Consider the following 23,686-nt stretch of genomic DNA (forward strand, 5'->3'; position numbering starts at 1 on the left):
GTGCATTGCGTATACCAATTTAAAAGGGGCTATTACATCATTTGTTCTTGAATTGACAAATTTCTTAAGGCAATTGAATCTATGAACCGCATGAAAGAATTGTTATCTCGCTCGTCGTGAACAGATTAAGAATACAAGATGTGAGGCCCCAGTTCGTACTATGTTGATATATTCATTAATTTGGCGGTAACGTTTGGTTTTGGGAGTATTTCGAAAACCCTAAGTAGGAATTAAGATTTAAACCCTAAGTTCCGGTTAAGATTGAAAACCCGTTTTTTTCTACATTTTCTTGATTAGAAAATTCCCCAGACAAAGTTTATGAGCAAATATCGTTTTCAAATGATTTTTCTAGTATTGTAAAGTTTTTGAGAAATTACGGATATATAACGGACGTGGGACCCACTAGTGCGCAAAGTTCGGAAAAATTCGGCCAATTAGGTTAAATTCCGGATACTGTGTAAAATTTATCGGGTGTTAAGAGATAAGTAGAGTGTGTGAAATGATTGATGTGAGAGAGAAAAGAAAGGATAGAAATGCATTTAATGGAGTGACAAGTGTCACATTTCCATTGGTTGAAACCTAAGACAACTATTCACCTTTTTGACCTTTCTTACCCATGAAATAAATATCTCAAAAATTGACCAAAATTCACCATTTCTTCTCCTTCTTGTGGCCGACCAACATCAAGCAAAAGGAAAGGAAAAGCTCTCCAAATTTCATGCTCCAATCTTGCACAAATCAACAAACCAACCGATTAAACTTGAAACCTCTCCATAAAATCCCTTAAGTGAGTGATAGTGAGTTGTGTGGTGAAGTTGGTTGGAAGCTTAAGGTGCTAAGTGGTCTCTCTTCTTTGGTTCTAAGGTAAGTGACTATGGAACCCCTCTCTTCTATCTAAGATGCTTAATAAATGATTTGTGGTTATTATAAGTGTGATTTTGTGGACTATTTCTTGATTTTAGTCAAGATTGATGAAGTTTTCTATTTATTTGGGATTTTTGCTGGTTGCATATGATTACTATGATGTGGCTATGTATGATGAGTGGAAATGTTATGTAATGAAGCTAGAAGGTGGAAAAAGTGGACAATTGCAACCAATTTTGGGTTTGGAAGAAAATCTGGAAAATTAGGGTTCTTGGTTCTTCATTCTGTCCGAAATTTTTGGTCCTAGATAGAGGCCGAATTGGCCTTGGCTCAAAACATGAAAGTTGTAGGTATTAATGAGGTTGAAGTGCCTACAAAATTTCAGGGCATTTGGAGTAGTATAGAGTGAGTTATGCCGTTTTTACTGTTGCTGTTTTTGGTGAACAGAATGTCCGAACTGCAATAGTAATCGTTTGTTTTCACTGGAATTGGTTTGGATTTTGTTGTTGGTGTCTTCTGATGAAATGTAGCTGGACGTTTTATCTAACTTATGCCTTTGGAATTTCGGCATTCGGACTTGTATGGACTGAGATATACCGATTACAGTTTTATGTGATTTGCAAACCTGTTTTGGTAATTCTGGATTTGTATTTTGCATATTTGACCTAGTTGTGCTAGGATTTGGACTGAGTGGCCTTCTAAATTGTTGTACTCCTATTTCTTAGCTTCGAAACGGTGGGTCTTACACCCCCATCCGATAACCGTAGTGAATTTGGTGCCATTACCGCATATTGAGGTCAAATACGGTTTGTGATTCTGGTACGTTTTTGGAAAGTTTATGGCTGGAACTTTGGCTTCACATTTGACTGAGTTACAAGCTGTTTGGACTTCCGACCAAAACACCAAACTTATAGCCCTATATCAGAGCTTTCTAACGCCCTTGGAATTTCATGAATCGGATTTATAAAACCTGAGATATAGCCGAGCAAACAAGGCTTGCCCGTGAAAATGACCAGAAATTTGTTTTGGTCCTGATGACCAATTTCCGTTCCGAATTTGGGTTGCCGACCTTCATGAAAGTTGTTTCATTTGGAATGAACTATCTAACTGCCAATTTTCAGCTCTTTTGACCATGTGTAGCATAGAAAACAGTTTGCACTCAAAACTGACCATTTGTGCATTTGCCAGATTTCGTAAGTGATTGTGTTTGGTTCATTTGGGACTAAAGCCTCCAGTTTCAGTTCTGGATGTCTTCATAACAGTTGTTGTTCATCCTTTAAGCTTCGATATGGCGTCTCATATGCCTTAATCCGATATTCGTAGCTCAACTTATGAGTAAACTAGAAACGAGTGTCAAATCTGCCGTTTCCGCTAACGGCCGTCTCCGTTTCCGTTCGTCATATTTATGTGCGCGCGTGCCGTTTTTGCCGTTTTGCTTGTTTTAGGCACGATAGTAGCCGTTTGCGATATTATGTGACACAATCTTCTATTTCAGACGGTGGTGAGCTGGGCGGAACTGGTGGGGCCCACTACTAGCTGTTCATTTCGATCCGACTTCGTACTTTTGCTATTTCAGTTTCTGAGTAAGTATTCAGGCCGGTTTGGTGTGTTTTCTTTGCTATGTGTTTGAGATATGTGAAAAGGGCACTTAGGCGAGGGTGTACTTTATCGCACTCGACCTAAACCCTAATTTGAATGTATAATTGTACTTGGCATCTGTATATGAACCTTTTGGAACCAAAACCCTTGAGCTTGTGGCTCGGGGCGACTTTCGAATAAAGTTTGTGAAGTTTGTAAAGTTTGTGATTTTGAATAATTTTGTGAAGTTTGTGAGTTTGGGGCGAACTCTTGACCTGGTTGGACTATTCGAGCCGGTTAGGGCTTGGTCGAAGGCAGTCCAACTTAGTCTGAGGTCACCAAGTTTGTGGGTTCATGTTATGAACCAATTTTGTGAATCCGGTTCACCGAGAAGGTGACCAAGTTTGTGGGTTCATGTTATGAACCAATTTTGTGAATCCGGTTCACCGAGAAGGTGACCAAGTTTGTGACCCGAGCTTGTGACTCAAGCTCAAGTTTGTGATTTCGTTCGCTCGGGCAAGTTTGTGAGGTGACTGGCCAGTGAGGGTGATAAGGTGTCGGTGGGTGTACAAGTGAAGTTCTACGGACTATTTTTGTGGTCGACGGAGTGTCGGCAGGAGATCATACATGGCACATGAATTGGCTTTGGAGCCACCCGTATCCTTATTATGTGATGTTACTTTTCTGCTTTTGCTTTACTCTTATTGTGTAACTGTTATGTGAAATTTATGCTTTCGCCCCTGTTTACTTACTAAGCATATAGCTTACCCCATTCCTTTTGTTTTCCTTAGCAGGGGTCGACGCGGGGACTTTTGGCTCGTATACTAGTATAGTTAGATTGGCTTGTAATAGTTGAATAGTTAGAATGTTTGTTTTTGTTTTGGTGGTTTGTATAAGGACCTTTCTTAGGGTCTATCTTCTGCTGGTTGTGATTGTAGTATATTAGAGTGGTTTGACTCGAGACTTTTGAAGATGTGAATATAACTTTTGGGATTGTATACATTGTATTTAGTGCTCTTTCGAACTTTAAGTTTTGAGTCCTGGCGCGAGCTAGGCAGGCGGCCCGCCGATACCCTTGGGTTCGCCCTTGGGAGAAGTGGGGTCGTCACAGTTGGTATCAGAGCTTCGGCTTTCGATCTCTGTAGTGTATCCTAGGCTTGAAGTTTAGGATGCCGGACTGTGGGATACTTGGCTATTAAGGTAAATGTTGAATGCTAAGATTTTGATATTGACTTTTGTAATTTTCCATAATGCAAAGTGGGGATTGAGTTGATTGCACTTGGAGATGGCCAGTCCCAGTGTGAATCGATTTGGTTCTTACTTAATATTGAAGTTAGCTATTTGGACCTATTCTTTAGGCTTGCACCCTAGGGCCGCCGGGGCGATGCTGGTGGATTAGGTAGGTTCCGTAGGGGAGGCGCGTAGGACCGTTGATGGAATTTCCTTTTGACTATCTGATATGTTTAATTTGTTATATCTGCCATGTTTATTTTGTTATAACCAGTATGCCTGGCTTCTTTTGTTACCCAGTGATTGACTACATTTTTGGAGCCGTAGTGCTCACGTAAATAATGGATTTTGCACCGACCGGATGTCGGATAACTTGTATATGTTTAGTGTGACTTTGTAAAAATATGTATATTTGAGTATAATCTTTTGAGCTTATTTGTTTGAACCCGGCTTTTGAACTTATTCGTACTTGTGTGGTTGTAGACCGGCTACTACTCGAGTGGTTGAACTTTTGAGGCATTGCCTGTTGTGTACTTGACTGCTTTTGAGGATTATTTGATCTGATTAGTGCAAGTTGGAATTTCGAGGACGAAATTCTTTTAAGGAGGGGAGATTGTGAGGCCCCAGTTCGTACTATGTTGATATATTCATTAATTTGGCGGTAACGTTTGGTTTTGGGAGTATTTCGAAAACCCTAAGTAGGAATTAAGATTTAAACCCTAAGTTCCGGTTAAGATTGAAAACCCGTTTTTTTCTACATTTTCTTGATTAGAAAATTCCCCAGACAAAGTTTATGAGCAAATATCGTTTTCAAATGATTTTTCTAGTATTGTAAAGTTTTTGAGAAATTACGGATATATAACGGACGTGGGACCCACTAGTGCGCAAAGTTCGGAAAAATTCGGCCAATTAGGTTAAATTCCGGATACTGTGTAAAATTTATCGGGTGTTAAGAGATAAGTAGAGTGTGTGAAATGATTGATGTGAGAGAGAAAAGAAAGGATAGAAATGCATTTAATGGAGTGACAAGTGTCACATTTCCATTGGTTGAAACCTAAGACAACTATTCACCTTTTTGACCTTTCTTACCCATGAAATAAATATCTCAAAAATTGACCAAAATTCACCATTTCTTCTCCTTCTTGTGGCCGACCAACATCAAGCAAAAGGAAAGGAAAAGCTCTCCAAATTTCATGCTCCAATCTTGCACAAATCAACAAACCAACCGATTAAACTTGAAACCTCTCCATAAAATCCCTTAAGTGAGTGATAGTGAGTTGTGTGGTGAAGTTGGTTGGAAGCTTAAGGTGCTAAGTGGTCTCTCTTCTTTGGTTCTAAGGTAAGTGACTATGGAACCCCTCTCTTCTATCTAAGATGCTTAATAAATGATTTGTGGTTATTATAAGTGTGATTTTGTGGACTATTTCTTGATTTTAGTCAAGATTGATGAAGTTTTCTATTTATTTGGGATTTTTGCTGGTTGCATATGATTACTATGATGTGGCTATGTATGATGAGTGGAAATGTTATGTAATGAAGCTAGAAGGTGGAAAAAGTGGACAATTGCAACCAATTTTGGGTTTGGAAGAAAATCTGGAAAATTAGGGTTCTTGGTTCTTCATTCTGTCCGAAATTTTTGGTCCTAGATAGAGGCCGAATTGGCCTTGGCTCAAAACATGAAAGTTGTAGGTATTAATGAGGTTGAAGTGCCTACAAAATTTCAGGGCATTTGGAGTAGTATAGAGTGAGTTATGCCGTTTTTACTGTTGCTGTTTTTGGTGAACAGAATGTCCGAACTGCAATAGTAATCGTTTGTTTTCACTGGAATTGGTTTGGATTTTGTTGTTGGTGTCTTCTGATGAAATGTAGCTGGACGTTTTATCTAACTTATGCCTTTGGAATTTCGGCATTCGGACTTGTATGGACTGAGATATACCGATTACAGTTTTATGTGATTTGCAAACCTGTTTTGGTAATTCTGGATTTGTATTTTGCATATTTGACCTAGTTGTGCTAGGATTTGGACTGAGTGGCCTTCTACATTGTTGTACTCCTATTTCTTAGCTTCGAAACGGTGGGTCTTACACCCCCATCCAATAACCGTAGTGAATTTGGTGCCATTACCGCATATTGAGGTCAAATACGGTTTGTGATTCTGGTACGTTTTTGGAAAGTTTATGGCTGGAACTTTGGCTTCACATTTGACTGAGTTACAAGCTGTTTGGACTTCCGACCAAAACACCAAACTTATAGCCCTATATCAGAGCTTTCTAACGCCCTTGGAATTTCATGAATCGGATTTATAAAACCTGAGATATAGCCGAGCAAACAAGGCTTGCCCGTGAAAATGACCAGAAATCTGTTTTGGTCCTGATGACCAATTTCCGTTCCGAATTTGGGTTGCCGACCTTCATGAAAGTTGTTCCATTTGGAATGAACTATCTAACTGCCAATTTTCAGCTCTTTTGACCATGTGTAGCATAGAAAACAGTTTGCCCTCAAAACTGACCATTTGTGCATTTGCCAGATTTCGTAAGTGATTGTGTTTGGTTCATTTGGGACTAAAGCCTCCAGTTTCAGTTCTGGATGTCTTCATAACAGTTGTTGTTCATCCTTTAAGCTTCGATATGGCGTCTCATATGCCTTAATCCGATATTCGTAGCTCAACTTATGAGTAAACTAGAAACGAGTGTCAAATCTGCCGTTTCCGCTAACGGCCGTCTCCGTTTCCGTTCGTCATATTTATGTGCGCGCGTGCCGTTTTTGCCGTTTTGCTTGTTTTAGGCACGATAGTAGCCGTTTGCGATATTATGTGACACAATCTTCTATTTCAGACGGTGGTGAGCTGGGCGGAACTGGTGGGGCCCACTACTAGCTGTTCATTTCGATCCGACTTCGTACTTTTGCTATTTCAGTTTCTGAGTAAGTATTCAGGCCGGTTTGGTGTGTTTTCTTTGCTATGTGTTTGAGATATGTGAAAAGGGCACTTAGGCGAGGGTGTACTTTATCGCACTCGACCTAAACCCTAATTTGAATGTATAATTGTACTTGGCATCTGTATATGAACCTTTTGGAACCAAAACCCTTGAGCTTGTGGCTCGGGGCGACTTTCGAATAAAGTTTGTGAAGTTTGCAAAGTTTGTGATTTTGAATAATTTTGTGAAGTTTGTGAGTTTGGGGCGAACTCTTGACCTGGTTGGACTATTCGAGCCGGTTAGGGCTTGGTCGAAGGCAGTCCAACTTAGTCTGAGGTCACCAAGTTTGTGGGTTCATGTTATGAACCAATTTTGTGAATCCGGTTCACCGAGAAGGTGACCAAGTTTGTGGGTTCATGTTATGAACCAATTTTGTGAATCCGGTTCACCGAGAAGGTGACCAAGTTTGTGGGTTCATGTTATGAACCAATTTTGTGAATCCGGTTCACCGAGAAGGTGACCAAGTTTGTGACCCGAGCTTGTGACTCAAGCTCAAGTTTGTGATTTCGTTCGCTCGGGCAAGTTTGTGAGGTGACTGGCCAGTGAGGGTGATAAGGTGTCGGTGGGTGTACAAGTGAAGTTCTACGGACTATTTTTGTGGTCGACGGAGTGTCGGCAGGAGATCATACATGGCACATGAATTGGCTTTGGAGCCACCCGTATCCTTATTATGTGATGTTACTTTTCTGCTTTTGCTTTACTCTTATTGTGTAACTGTTATGTGAAATTTATGCTTTCGCCCCTGTTTACTTACTAAGCATATAGCTTACCCCATTCCTTTTGTTTTCCTTAGCAGGGGTCGACGCGGGGACTTTTGGCTCGTATACTAGTATAGTTAGATTGGCTTGTAATAGTTGAATAGTTAGAATGTTTGTTTTTGTTTTGGTGGTTTGTATAAGGACCTTTCTTAGGGTCTATCTTCTGCTGGTTGTGATTGTAGTATATTAGAGTGGTTTGACTCGAGACTTTTGAAGATGTGAATATAACTTTTGGGATTGTATACATTGTATTTAGTGCTCTTTCGAACTTTAAGTTTTGAGTCCTGGCGCGAGCTAGGCAGGCGGCCCGCCGATACCCTTGGGTTCGCCCTTGGGAGAAGTGGGGTCGTCACACAAGACTTACGTGATATTTAATGTCGAATAAGTTTTACAATTCGTAAGAATGGGATGCAAAAGTGACATCTGGAGTTTTTGAGTTAAGGTATGAATTTCGAGAACGAAATTCTCTTAAGGGGAGAGGATGTGAGGACCCATAATTTTATTATTTCAAAATATTGTTAAATTGGTCATTTTAAAAATATTTCGTACTCGAGTTACCCAAAAAAAAAAAATACTAAAGTACATGAATTTCTCGAAAATAAATTTTACCGATTGGTTCTTTACGCGCATATTATTTTAATGTCCAAATTTATTCAAGATGAATTGCTTATCGTGATTTTTTTATTGTCAAATATATATACTTGGATTATCAGATTTTAGAGTTTTAGAATCGAATAAGTTGAATTTCCAAGTTCAAACGAGAAAACCCTTAAGTTTGACCTTTATACGCGCGCGTGCCGAAAAGGCCCCGACAGCCACATTGATTTGATTAATTGGAGATTTTAAGAACATGATATTAGACTACTAGTAATGTCCTAGGGAAATTACCTCAGAGGTTTAGTGCACAAAAGTTGCAAACGAGCGCGAAAATTGGACATGCGAAGACCCTAAACGGACCTAGCATGAGTTGACACTTAGACTTAACCATTAAGTCACCAATTCTCTCCACAGTCATTACAAAATCTAATTTCACTCTCTCGCCTCTCTTCACTCTCTCTGTTTGGCTGAAAATAGGAAGAAGAAAAGGGAAGAAAAATCTAGCCAAAATCCTTACAAAATTACTTCAATCCACTTCCAAATTTCATCATCCATTAGAGGGCTTTGATCCTAGCTTGGAAGAGGGGGCTGTTCATCGGTTTTCTTGGAGGAATTTTGGTCAAGATTTCTGCCCTAAAGCTGTCCAACTAAGTTCTTGAGGTAACTCACTCACCCACACTTCAATCTTGCAAAATTATAGCTCAAATGGAGCAAAGGTAGCATGGGTTTGCAACCTATGGTAGAATTTGGGTTGATTGGTTGAGTAATTATGTTCTTGCAATTCCAAGACCTGCTCGAGGGTTTGAGGATGTTTATTGGTGGCTGATGTGATGAATTAACATGTTGTGGTTGCTGATATTGTGCTATGTTGCATGTATATAGAATGATTGATGGAATGAAGTTGGAAGAAAGTTAGAAATTTGGAAAAGGTACTGTCTGAAATTTCTGACTTGCTGCCCGACTTTCTTGTTTGCTGCTGCCCTGTAATTTCGAAAATTTTCTGGTGTTAATTGAGCTTCCAAATTGGTGTAGATATGTTGTGCTATGTGTATTGTGGTTTTCTACCAAAAATTAACCCAAATGGTTGGTTAAATTTTGAGTTACAAGTAAAGAAGCAAAACTGGAACAAGCTCCAGAATTTTCTGACCAGCAAAATTTGTGTAGCTATAACGTTTTTCTCGTTTATCGAAATTGAGTGCCATTTGCGGCATTTGAAAGTAGACTCTTAGAGCTTTAAAATGGTACCAAGCTCATTTTCTAGTTCGTCCCGAACGATTCGTGGCGAGTTATGAAAGTTGGCTGTCTGTTTATTACTGTTCATCCGAGACTGTCCAGAAAATCCATTTTGTTGCTTGATTTTGAACCGCTTATGTCTGGATTTTGGAAATGATTTCTTCTACATAAATATATCCTTGTGAACCTAGTTTCTAACACCACCAACCGTTTTCAATATCACTGAGAATCGAGTAAGATACGGCCTAATTAGCGAAGTGCATTAAATCTGGAAAATTTCTGGAAAGGCCAACAGTCCAGGAATTTTAGCGAACTTCAACTTTTTATTTCTTGAGCTAGGAACATCGGAATCGAGTTCCGTTTTTTTTCATTTGAAACCTGGATTGGTACTTTACATGCATATCAAATTTCAAAGGCTGGTTTTGATTCTATGATTTTTAGCGAAATTCCAAAATTATTGGAAAAACTTGGACTGTTTTGACCTATCTTCAATGAATAGTAAATTTTCTTGGAGAAATTGACTTGTTTCTGATTTGATTCTTGGAAAGTGACCTTCTACAAAGTTGTTATGCTTGGAATGAAGTTTTTGACGGTGTAAAATTTTCCATTTTTAGACTTTCCGAACTTCCGGGCTGATATTTCCAAGAATGACTCGAAAAGTGAAAATTTCCAATTTGGACCTAAATGTTCTTTTAAGGGCCTAGGTTACATTTTTAGAACTCTTAGAGCATTTCAAACCTATTTTCATCGTGAACTTGAGTTCACCTATCACTTGAGACCTCATTTGAAAGTCGGTTCCTTATGAACTGAAATACTTTGGAAACTTGAATTTTGGAGTCAAAATTGACTATTTCTTTTCTTTACACGAATACTGTATGGCCTGGAATTTGAGATACAATGCATTATTTCATACTTTCAGGATCTCAAGAGGACTTCGAGAGAACTCCCGGCGAAGCGTCTTAGAGCTAATTTCTCAAACTTTGACTTTTGATACTTGGTGAGTATCAAGTGCATGTGAAGTGTTTAAATGAAATGATTCTTGTACTTGCTAGTTAATGAGGCTAGGGCGTACTTTATCGCCCTTGTCCTCTCTTTCATGAAATTACTTGCTTGATAAGTGATACGTGTTACATGTGAATGCAAATGAAAGTGTTTTTCGTGAGCATTGAGCGGCAGAATGTATCATGCCCTTTTAGGGTAGGAGGTACCGCTCATCCCCTCTCAATGCTATGACCAAATCTTGTCGATAGGAGCTTTGTCTCATCGACCTAAAAGTGAATGGGGGGGACGCCCCAACCCATTGGCTAGCCTTGTAACTCGAGCCGGCAAGGGCTTGGTCGAGAAACTTGGTAAACCTTGGGAAGTGTTATAACTTGATCCAAATAAGGGGTCTTGCTAGGTATACTTGTTAAGTGATACCACCTACATGCTTGTTTGGTTACGGATCCAAGAGGGTGTCATGGTGGCTGGAGGTAGTAAGTGGAGTTCTACATGGATAACTGTGAAAGTTGACGGAGGGTCAACTACCTGAGCTTGGATCGCTCGTGGATTAGCTCCTGAGAGCTCTCGTATCCTTTTATTGTGATCCAATTCCCTACTTGCTTAATGTTTCGCAGTTACTTGTTACTTGAGTTATTGCTTTATATTGTGTCTTTGCTCGCATGCTTGCATGTTTTTCCCTTGGCCTCACTGAGCGTTAGCTCACCCCAATTTGTTTTCCTTAACAGGTTTGGAAGTGAAAGTTCTGAGGCTTAATTAGTGACCCCCAAAAATAATTTTTCCCCACAGGGCTCGAGGCCAAAGAAAGCGCTTGTATTGAGTTATTAGTGCCTGAAGGGATATCTCATATATAATTTGAATTCGATTCACTTGATAAGTATTTGATGTAATTATTTGAGAACTGAGGACTTTTGTCTTATTCGGGGAATGATACCCTTACTTGAGATTTGTAATGTATCTTATCTCGTTCTAAGTTTGAAAAATGTTATTTCGTTTATTCTTGAGGTTGTACCCTATGTTATTGGATGTGAGTGATGTATTTTATTTGAGGACTGTAGTGAGTCCCGGCGAGAGCTGGGCAGGCGGTCTGCCGAGCCCTTTGGTTCGCCTTAGGGGGAGGTGGGGCTGTCACATTGTAACTAGCTTAGGCTAGGTTGAGAGGGTGCCTTAGACATTGTCTTTGCCTTCCCTCTCTTCAACTGCGACCCCCGAACCATTTTTTCTCTGATATATCGTAGATTTTGGAGTCAATCTAAAAAGGTTTTACATTTAAATCCACATTTTTTGGGTGACTTGGTACACCCTAACTTGATACCAAGTGGCGACTCCTACAGTCTCATCAAAACCTTTTTAGATTACTATTTTGGCCAAACAGTCGCATTTCAAAGTCCCATGGCCTTTTTCTTTTTCACACACATCACTATTTTTCAAACCATATCTCACTCACTTATTATACTATTCTTATTTTTTATCAAAAAATGGGGTGCGACACAAAGAATCCGGCCATATGTCCGACCAGTTCTTGGCCGGATTGGTGGTGAAAATTGAAAAAAAATTCGGTTGCCCTCTGCCTCGAATCCGGCCAGAAATCCGACCGGATTGTGATGTCTCCCTTCTCAGTCCGGTTTCGGTCGTTCATTTGGAAAATAATTTACATGATTTCATACCAACTTACTTCCATCCAAAGATTTTAAGGATAAAAATCAGATTTTCTTGTGTTCTTGGACCCCATTTTAAACCCTTGATTTACAAGAAGATTTTAGGCTCGTCTTCACGATATTTTTTAGATTGTAAATGTGTACGATCTTCCATGATAATTGGGATGTACAAGTGATAGTTTATTATCAATTACTCAGGCACCCAAGAGGACCTTCAAGAGGATCCTACGGTGAACGCCTGAACCTTCAAGTGGACACTTCCTTGTTTCTTGTATTGGTGAGTGTCAAGTGTGACAGCCCCACCTCACCCTAAGGCGAACCAAAGGGTTCGGCGGACGGCCTGCCCAACTCTCGCCGGGGACTACGGATCCGGAACAAACGTAAACCCTACCAAACGCTCAAAGAACTTCGAGAAGATAAACATTTAGAACCCAATTGAGCCGAACTAAAAGATATAATCAATCTTTGGTACAACGTTCCACGAAAAATCAAACGAAATGGAAGTGCCGCCAGGACTACTAAGCTAATCACACCCTGAAATACTTGTTCCAAAAGATAATACAGTGTTCAAGCGCTACAACGACCGTTAAAGAGAAACGAAACGAAGAACGAAAACAGGCCGCGGATGAAGAGACTACCACGTCACAATCCGGTCGGAACCCAATCGAATAAACATTTCCAAATCAAATATAATGCATGAACATGATTAAACAGTTTTATATACATACGTTTGTAATTTACAAGTCAAAAGGGAAATATTTGGATCAAGGTACATTTAGGATTTTCCAACTCCCGAGAAGCTATACAAAAGAGTATTTATACTAGCTCATTTCATTCTTCAAAATTATCATTGGTCCAAAAGATGGTCCCCTGTAAGGAAAACAAGGATAACGGAAGGGGGTGAGCTAGAAGCTCAATGAGGTACCAAAAGTATTACCAGTAGAAATCATGAGAAATCACTTTTAGTGCACATCTACACATCAAATAAGAGAAATGAACGAACACCACAATTTAAAAGATACAGGTGGCTCTCAGGAGCCAAATCTCCGCTGCAATACTTGATCCAGCCTCGTTGACCCTCCGTCAACGTTTAATGAAACACACATGTCCGTAGACCCCGCTTACGCCAAAATTCCGTTCACCAAACATACCCCTTACCGGGACCGAACGCCAAACAGGAACAGGAATGGTAATACTCGAGTATACCGGAAATCTAGAGTCTCCAATACCCAAAGATTTCTCAAGAACAGGCACCCATGGATTGTCAATTTTTCTCAACCAAGCCCTTGCTGGCTTGATTCAATTGACTCCCCATGAGATTGAGCTCAGATTTAACAGGAAGGTCGTTGGATACACTTCCAAACAACATCATATCAGGCGCAAATAACAGATTCAAGTATATACAGGAAACAAGCCACACAGGCCAGAGAACGAGTGTGATAAAGTACACACTCATCTCGTACAAAATAAACAGTCGGTAAAGACACTCAAATAGCAATTTGCAAGTACAGATAACCAGTTTAGCAATAATTCAGGGGAGTGGTACACTCACCAGTTAAAGCAAGGATACTTCAAAAGTTCAACCAAAGTAGGGCTCTAATCACCAAGAAACCCTAGAATAACCAAGGTAAACAATTATGGTTCCCATAGCCACAAATCCAGTAAATAAAATGCACAAATGAGGCTCGATTACAAGTCGTAGACCACGCCAAATAATTACTAATGCAAGGGTGCAAAACATGCTTTTGGGACGAAAAGGTAACATGAAGACCTAGGGCTCGAACAACCCCAAAAGCCCTTCTTATATATATCCCAAACCAAACCAAACTCGAAGAAATCCAACATTACCAAAATTTGGACAGCATATCCCCTACATTTCCTTACTTTTCCATCCTACAATCAACACCAATTCATCTCAAATCAACCACATACAAATCATAGACTATAAAACACACCTTTCGGCACAATAACCACAACTGAAGCTACATTTATCGGATTGAAACGAATCTTATGGCGTTTCGAAGCCAAGACATATACCTACATTTCTTATGAATACCTCCAAAGCCAAATCATGCATTTTCATGGTCAAAAATTGAAATTTCAGTGAGGACAGATAACTGTCCGTGAAACAAGGTTTGTGGGCAGTCAAGGGTATTTTGGTCATTTCACATGATACAATACTCGGATCGAGTTGAAATTTTGTAGGCTACTATCTAACACCATTTTATACAACTTTTATGTTTTAACCTAAGCCTGATTCGGCCTGTAACATCCATGAATAAAGCCGGTCAGAACAGGGCAGATTGGAACCCTAAAACTGAAATTTCCGCACAAAACTGAAATTTTTCGCAAACAACCGCAATTAACGCACAACGGCTCCATTTAACACAATTTAGAGCTATCAATCCAAGGCCAATCATACCCATCATATAAAAACAGAAAAATCCCCAAAAAAATTAGAAATTTATATAACTCCACTTTAATCCATGAAATCTTCCATAAAACAACCTATTTAGCCACCACAAGTCACTAATTTGACATTAGCATGAACAAAGAGGAACTTTGTAAGCAAAGTACCTTGACACCTCAAGAAAGATGACAACTTAGGGTTTTCCTTTCACAAATCCCTCCCCTAGAAGCTTTAATCCTCTTTAGTAAGCAACTTTGATGGAGTAATCTACAATTTCAATGGTTGGAAATCAAGATTGAAGCAAGGACTTGAAGTTGAGGTTGAAAAGTTTCTCTTGTTTCTTCCTCTACGAGGTTCGGCCAGCTCAAGAAAAAATGAAGATGATCTTGGTCAAATTTTGTATTTAGTAAAGGTGAAGAAAAGTTGGTCAAGTCCACCATCCAATCGGGTCGCGACACATGGTACTTTTAATGGTTCAAGCTTATCTTCTTTCTTCCAATGGTTAATCTACTAGCTAACCTCTAATTATTTCCTAGCACCTTATAAAATAATATTCCTCAATACGAAACTTAACCTAGTCGTCTAAAATTTTATCGCACTAACCGCACTAGCGGGTCCCACGTCCTTAATACACTTCCAAATTGACCCGAACTAACTTATACTAGAAAAATATTTTAAAAAATTATATTCACTTATAAAATGTCTAGAAAATTAAAATAGTAAAATAAAATATAAGAAAATGCCGGAAAAGAAATAGAATTAAATGATATAAAACAAGGAATTTTTTTACGGGTCCTCACATTCTCTCCCCTTAAAGAAATTTCCTTCTCGAAATTTTCTTATGAACGGGATCTATTAAAATCTAACGTAAATGGCGGATCATACCTTCTACGTCCTCAGACGAGTCAGGAGCTTGATGTGACTCTAGGGAATACACTTGAGTCAACACCTTCGATCCAGTCACTTCCCCCTTCGACTGGTTAGGGTTGGTCTTGGTTGATTGTCGATTCCCACTCCCTTCGACTGGTTAGGGTTGGTCTTGGTTGATTGTCGATTCCCACTCCCTTCTCAAGATCTGCATGGGCAATTAGCAATTTGATTATCTGCACTCCCGCAACGTAGACATTTTTTTCCTTTTTTCCAGCAGACATCCTCCGTGTGATTCGGCTTTCCACAGTACCGGCATGGACCATGGGAAGCAGAGCCCGAGCCTCTCTGTGAAGCATCACTTGACATTCCAGGAAATCTTAACCCTCCAGTTCCCTTTTCGAGCTTGGGAAGTGTACTCGTATCCTCTTGTCCTACGCTGCTTTCAAGAGTAACTCTTTTTCTCGCCTGAAAGGTTCTAACTTGCAACCTCGCGCTTTCAACTCGTTGAACTTTTTCCACCGCGCCACTGGAGGCACTCAGTTGGGCTACAGCCAGATCCTTCTGAATCTCAACATTTAAGCCCTGGACAAAACGCCTTATCCTCCTTTGCTCAGTCATGATCAGCTCGGGAGCGAACTTCGACAACCTAGTGAACTGGCTCTCATATTCGGCGACAATCTGAGCTCCCTGACGAAGCCTAATGAACTCATCTTCTTTCTTTTCTTGAATTAGGGGTGAGAAATACTTCACGTTGAACTCTATCATGAAATTCGCCCACGTTCTCGGTATTTGTACTCTTTCCCATTTCAGTCTTATTACATTCCACCAAGAACGGGCTGCTCCCTCCAGTTGGCAGACAGCAAATGTCACTTGTCTTTCCTCAGTATAGTGCAACGCCGCAAAAATATTAATCATCTTCTCTAGCCACCGCTCGGCCACATCAGGGTCTGGTCCTCCAAGGAATTTCAGTGGGGAGAACTTCTGAAATCGTTCGAGGGCCCTATCTTCTCCCTCTATATGGTTACCAGGGTTTCCAGGTTGAGGAGTAGGGTTTTGGCCTTGATGCTCGACTACATGAGCTAAAAGATCAGTCATGCGTTGGATAGCCGCAGCTACCTGAACGTTAGGATCCACTCCAGGTTCAGGGTTGGGTTCAGGCATTGGTTCCCGATTTCCTCCTTTATTCGAGGGTTGCCTACGTCCACGGCCCCGGCCTCGTCCACTACGAGTTCCTTCCATTGGATTAACTAATCTAGGCTCGAGGCGCGAATACAAGATACAAACTAGCGAGGTCAGTCAGTCAGATATATATATAATACGTCTGAATCAATTCAAAAGCAATATACATATAACACGACTATATCAAACAAATCACACAGTAACAGTCAGTCAGATACAAGCAAATGAAATCCTATGGAGGTAAGGGGGTCATTCAATAGTACACACTACGGACTAGACCAAGAGTACAAAAGCAACTAACGAAAAGCTCCCCCCTAGGGTTCCATCCATAATCTAAAAGAATATCACAATTTATATCTTAGGTAGGGTTAATCATCCACATATCATATAAAGTTCCGTAGAATCAGATTTCTAATTCGCCCAAGTCATTTCTAACCTAGGCTTTCATCCCTTTACGTATTCGGGTACAAGAATCCAAAATAAGATAATTCACCACTCGAGCTGGCCAGTCCCAAGAGTAAATCATCTACATTTGTAATTCCTACCTGACATATGTATCTATAGTCTCCAAGTACCAGAATAATGTTTTGAAACCTAGAATACACCGTGATTCATAGCTTATGCTCAAAAGAGTACTTAGTCCCTTCTACTCATTCACATGAGCGAAACCACAACACCACTTGGCCCCAAACTCACTCCGCGCAGAGACCACGCGAAGCGGCTCTGATACCACCCGTGACAGCCCCACCTCACCCTAAGGCGAACCAAAGGGTTCGGCAGACCGCCTGCCCAACTCTCGCCGGGGACTACGGATCCGGAACAAACGTAAACCCTACCAAACGCTCAAAAGAACTTCGAGAAGATAAACATTTAGAACCCAATTGAGCCGAACTAAAAGATATAATCAATCTTTGGTACAACGTTCCACGAAAAATCAAGCGAAATGGAAGTGCCGCCAGGACTACTAAGCTAATCACACCCTGAAATACTTGTTTCGAAAGATAATACAGTGTTCGAGCGCTACAACGACCATTAAAAAAAAATGAAATGAAGAACGAAAACAGGCCGCGGATGAACAGTGACTGCCACGTCACAATCCGGCTGGAACCCAATCGAATAAACATTTCCAAACCAAATATAATGCATGAACATGATTAAACAGTTTTATATACATATGTTTGTAATTTACAAGTCAAAAGGGAAATATTTGGATCAAGGTACATTTAGGGTTTTCCAACTCTCAAGGAGCTATACAAAAGAATATTTATACTAGCTCATTTCATTCTTCAAAATGATCATTGGTCCAAAAGATGGTCCCCTGTAAGGAAAACTGTGACGCCCCTACTTCTCCCAAGGGCGTACCCAAGGGTATCGGCGGGGCGTCTGCCTAGCTCTCGCCAGGACTCAGGTCCATTCATACCTAAACTAACGAGCAATTAATGGCTAAATGAGACAAATTAAATAAAATTCGTTTCCTTCAATATATTCAAACTTACAACACAAGAATCCGACATATACATTCAGATTTCCAAAATACAAGTCCATAACCAGCCCTTAAATTTCATTTCCAAAGTTCTAAAATATCAAAAAAACAAGTCGATCTCTTCAAAACATCTCCGATCCAGATTACTGTTAAGGAAAACAACTAATGGGGTGAGCAATAGCTCAGTGAGGCCAAGAAAAAAAATAAAATAAAATAAAATATGCGCACGTAGTTCAAGTAACATGATCAAGTGATCAAAAGTAATTGTCATGTAGTTTCAAGTATTGGCAAGTACTCATAAACACAAACAATTCAAGGATACTGGAGCTCTCCGGAGCTCATTTCCAGATTATTTGCCATAGTCCCCATCCACGAACCAGGGGTGACACTCCGTCAACCGAATAAATATCCAATCTGTAGATCTCCACTTACTTCCCTCCATCCATCATTTCACCCTCTCGGATTCGTAACCAACAGGCACGTAAAGGCGATACTATACAAGTATGCCAAACAAGATCTCAAAAGATCAAGCTTCCGGTCCCAAGGTTTACCAAGTTTTCCTGACCAAGACCTCACGATTGACTACGAGATTACGAGGTTTAACCATTGGGTTTGGGCGTCCCCACAGGTCAGGTTTTCAAAACAAATCAAGTTTTAGTCGATGAGATTTTCTCTGCATTCGACTTCAGGTCATGTACATGTAAAATCCAGTAATTTCATGTAATTCATGTAGCAAGTCATGTATTGATCCAAGTAAGGGAGATGAAGTGCGGTAAAGTACACACTTCTGTCAACAAGTATAGTTCATGTAACAACAAGTTCAAGTAGAGTTCATGTAGGCAACAAATCTCAAGTGAAGTGCAAGTAAACATGCACTTGACACTCACCAAGTATCAAAAGTCAAAGATCGAGAAATTAGCTCTAAGACGCTTCGCCGGGAGTTCCCTCGAAGTCCTCTTGAGATCCTGAAAGTATGCAATAATGCATTGTATCTCAAATTCCAGGCCATACAGTATTCGTGTAAAGAAAAGAAATAGTCAATTTTGACTCCAAAATTCAAGTTTCCAAAGTATTTCAGTTCATAAGGAACCGACTTTCAAATGAGGTCTCAAGTGATAGGTGAACTCAAGTTCACCATGAAAATAGGTTTGAAATGCTCTAAGAGTTGTAAAATGTAACCTAGGCCCTTAAAAGAACATTTAGGTCCAAATTGGAAATTTTCACTTTTCGAATCATTCTTGGAAAAATCAGTCCGGAAGTTCGGAAAGTCTAAAAATGGAAAATTTTACACCGTCAGAAACTTCATTCGAAGCATAACAACTTTGTAAAAGCTCACCTTCCAAGAATCAAATCAGAACCAAGTCAATTTCTCCAAGAAAGTTTACTATTCATTGAAGATAGGTCAAAACAGTCCAAGTTTTTCCAATAATTTGGAATTTTCCCAAAAATCATAGAATCAAAACCAGCCTTTGAAATTTGATATGCATGTAAAGTTCCAATCCAGGTTTCAAATAAAAAAAAACGGAACTCAATTCCGATGTTCCTAGCTCAAGAAATAAAAAGTTGAAGTTTGCTAAAATTCCTGGACTGTTGGCCTTCCCAGAAATTTTCCAGATTTAATGCACTTCGCTAATTAGGCAGTATCTCACTCGATTCTCAGTGAAATTGAAAATGGTTGGTGGTGTTAGAAACTACGTTCACAAGGATATATTTATGTAGAAGAAATCATTTCCAAAATCCAGACATAAGCGGCTCAAAATCAAGCAACAAAATGGATTTTTTGGACAGTCTCGGATGAACAGTAATAAACAGGCAGCCAACTTTCAAAACTCGCCACGAATAGCTCGGGACGAACTAGAAAATGAGCTTGGTTCTATTTTTAAGCTCTAAGAGTCTACTTTCAAATGCCGCAAATAGCACTCAATTTCGATCATCGAGAAAAACGTTATGATCTCCACAAGATCACTGGTCAGAAAATTTCTGGACCTAGTCCAGTTTTGCCTCTTTGCTCATAACTCAAATTTTATCCAACCAAATTGGCTAATTTTTTTGTAGACAACCACCACACACATAACATAACATATATCACTCACATTTGTAGCCAAATTATGTACGAAAATATCAAAGCAAAACAGGGCAGCAAGTCCTTGAAATTTCGGGCAGCACCTTCTCCAAATTTCTAACTTTCTTCCAACTTCATTCCATCAATCATTCTATATACATGTAACATAGCACAATATCAGCAACCACAACATGTTAATTCATCAAATCATCCACCAATAAGCATCCTCAAGCCATCCAGCATGTCATGAAATTGCAATAAAATAATTATTCAACCAATCAACCAAAATTCTGCCATAGGTTGCAAACCCATGCTACCTTTGCTCCATTTGAGCTATAATTTTGCAAGATTGAAGTGTGGGTGTGTGAGTTACCTCAAGAACTTAGTTGGACAGCTTTAGGGCAGAAATTTTGACCAAAATTCCTCCAAGAAAACCGATGAACAGCCCCCTCTTCCAAGCTAGGATCAAAGCCCTCAAATGGATGATGAAATTTGGAAGTGGATTGAAGTAATTTTGTAAGGATTTTGGCTAGATTTTTCTTCCCTTTTTTCTTCCTATTTTCGGCCAAACAGAGAGAGCGAAGAGAGGAGAGAGAGTGCAATCAGATTTTGTAATGAAAGTGGAGAGAATTGGTGACTTAATGGTTAAGTCTAAGTGTCAACTCATGCTAGGTCCGTTTAAGGTCTTCGCGTGTCCAATTTTCGCGCTCATTTGCAACTTTTGTGCACTAAACCTCTGAGGTAATTTCCCTAGTACATTAATAGTACATTACTAGTAGTCTAAAATTTGGGCATTAAAATAATATGCGCTTAAAGAACCAATCGGTAAAATTTATTTTCGAGAAATTCATGTACTTTAGTAATTTTTTGGGTAACTCGAGTACGAAATATTTTTAAAATGACCAATTTAATAATATTTTCAAATAATGAAATTATGGGTCCTCACAAAAACAAGGATAACGGAATGGGGTGACCTAGAAGCTCAATGAGGCACCAAAAGTATAACCAGTAGAAATCATGAGAAATCACTTTTAGGGCACATCTACACATCAAATAAGAGAAATGAACGAACACCACAATTTAAAGGATACAGGTGGCTCTCAAGAGCCAAATTCCCGTTGCAATACTTGATCCAGCCTCGTTGACCCTCCGTCAACGTTTAATGAAACACACATGTCCGTAGACCCCGTTTACGCCAAAATCCCGTTCACCAAACATACCCCTTACCAGGCCCGAACGCCAAACAAGAACAGGAATGGTAATACTCGAGTATACCGGAAATCTAGAGTCTCCAATACCAAAGATTTCTCAAGAACAGGCACCCATGGATTGTCAATTTTCCTCAACCAAGCCCTTACTGACTTGATTCAATTGACTCCCCATGAGATTGAGCTCAGATTTAATAGGAAGGTCATTGGATACACTTCCAAACGACATCATATCAAGCGCAAGTAACAGATTCATGTATATACAGGAAACAAGTCACACAGGCCAGAGAACGAGTGCAATAAAGTACACACTCGTCTCGTACAAAATAAACAGTCGGTAAAGACACTCAAATAGCAATTTGCAAGTACAGATAACCAGTTTAGCAATAATTCAGGGGAGTGGTACACTCACCAGTTAAAGCAAGGATACTTCAAAAGTTCAACCAAAGTAGGGCTCTAATCACCAAGAAACCCTAGAATAACCAAGGTAAACAATTATGGTTCCCATAGCCACAAATCTAGTAGATAAAATGCACAAATGAGACTCGATTACAAGTCGTAGTCCTCGCCAAATAATTACTAATGCAAGGGTGCAAAATATGCTTTTGGGACGAAAAGGTAACATGAAAACCTAGGGCTCGAACAACCCCAAAAGCCCTTCTTATATATATCCCAAACCAAACCAAACTCGAAGAAATCCAACATTCCCAAAATTTGGACAGAATATCCCCTACATTTCCTTACTTTTCCACCCTACAATCAACACCAATTCATCTCAAATCAACCACATACAAATCATAGACTATAAAACACACCTTTCGGCACAATAACCACAACTGAAGCTACATTTATCAGATTGAAACGAATCTTATGGCGTTTCGAAGCCAAGACATATACCTACATTTCTTATGAATACCTCCAAAGCCAAATCATGCATTTTCATGGTCAAAAATTGAAATTTCAGTGAGGACAGATAACTGTCCGTGAAACAAGGTTTGTGGGCATTCAAGGGTATTTTGGTCATTTCACATGATACATTGCTCGGATCGAGCTGAAATTTTGTAGGCAACTAGTTAACACCATTTTCTACAACTTTCATGTTTTAACCTAATCCTGATTCGGCCTCTAACATGCATGAATAAAGCCGGTCAGAACAGGGCAGATTGGAACCCTAAAACTGAAATTTCCGCACAAAACTGAAACTTTTTCGCAAACAACCGCAATTAATGCACAACGGCTCCATTTAACACAATTTAGAGCTATCAATCCAAGGCCAATCATACCCATCATATGAAAACAGAAAAATTCCCAAAAAAATTAGAAATTTATATAACTCCACTTTAATCCTTGAAATCTTCCATAAAACAACCTATTTAGCCACCACAAGTCACTAATTTCACATTAGCATGAACAAAGAGGAACTTTGTAAGCAAAGTACCTTGACACCACAAGAAAGATGATAACTTAGGGTTTTCCTTTCACAAATTCCTCCACTAGAAGCTTTAATCCTCCTTAGTAAGCAACTTTGATGGAGTAATCTACAATTTCAATGGTTGGAAATCAAGATTGAAGCAAGGACTTGAAGTTGAGGTTGAAAAGTTTCTCTTGTTTCTTCCTCTAAGAGGTTCGGCCAGCTCAAGAAAAAATGAAGATGATCTTGGTCAAATTTTGTATTTAGTAAAGGTGAAGAAAAGTTGGTCAAGTCCACCATCCAATCGGGTCGCGACACATGGTACTTTTAATGGTTCAAGCTTATCTTCTTTCTTCCAATGGTTAATCTATCTAGCTAACCTCTAATTATCTCCTAGCACCTTGTAAAATAATATTCCTCAATACGAAACTTAACCTAGTCGTCTAAAATTTTATCGCACTAACCGCATTAGCGGGTCCCACGTCCTTAATACACTTCCAAATTGACCCGAACTAACTTATACTAGAAAAATATTTTAAAAATTTATATTCACTTATAAAATGTCTAGAAAATTAAAATAGTAAAATAAAATAAAGAAAATGTAGGAAAAGAAATAGAATTAAATGATATAAAACAAGGAATTTTTTTACGAGTCCTCACATCAAGTGTATGAATACTTGATACATGCTTAATTGTTATAATTGATTAGAGATTTTGAAAATGAAATGAGTATGTACTTTACCACACTCGTTCTTATTTGAAATGAATGACTCATGATTGAAATGAAACGAATGAATTTTGAATGACTTGATTGAATGAAATGAAATGATTGAATGCTTGAATGAAATGAAATGGTATGCTATGGCTGCATACGTCGTTGGAGTGAATCTCCTCGACTCTCAAATGTACATGGGGGACGCCCAATCTCATAGGCCGACCATGGGACTCGAGCCGGCATGGGTTTGATCGGGAATCTCGGTGAGCCATGAGAATTACATGATAAGCTTGATCTATTGGAGAGATCTCACTTGGCATACTCGTGGAGTATCGCCTTATAAATGTCGTGCGGGCCCGGTGCGGTCTACGGTGGACGGACATGAGAAGTAAGCGGAGTTCTACGGATTGGAAATATCGACCCGGTTGACGAAAAATCATCACGGGAACATATACG

Source organism: Coffea arabica, chromosome 8e, assembly GCF_036785885.1.
Source record: "Coffea arabica cultivar ET-39 chromosome 8e, Coffea Arabica ET-39 HiFi, whole genome shotgun sequence".
In the NCBI taxonomy this organism is placed as follows: Eukaryota; Viridiplantae; Streptophyta; class Magnoliopsida; order Gentianales; family Rubiaceae; genus Coffea; species Coffea arabica.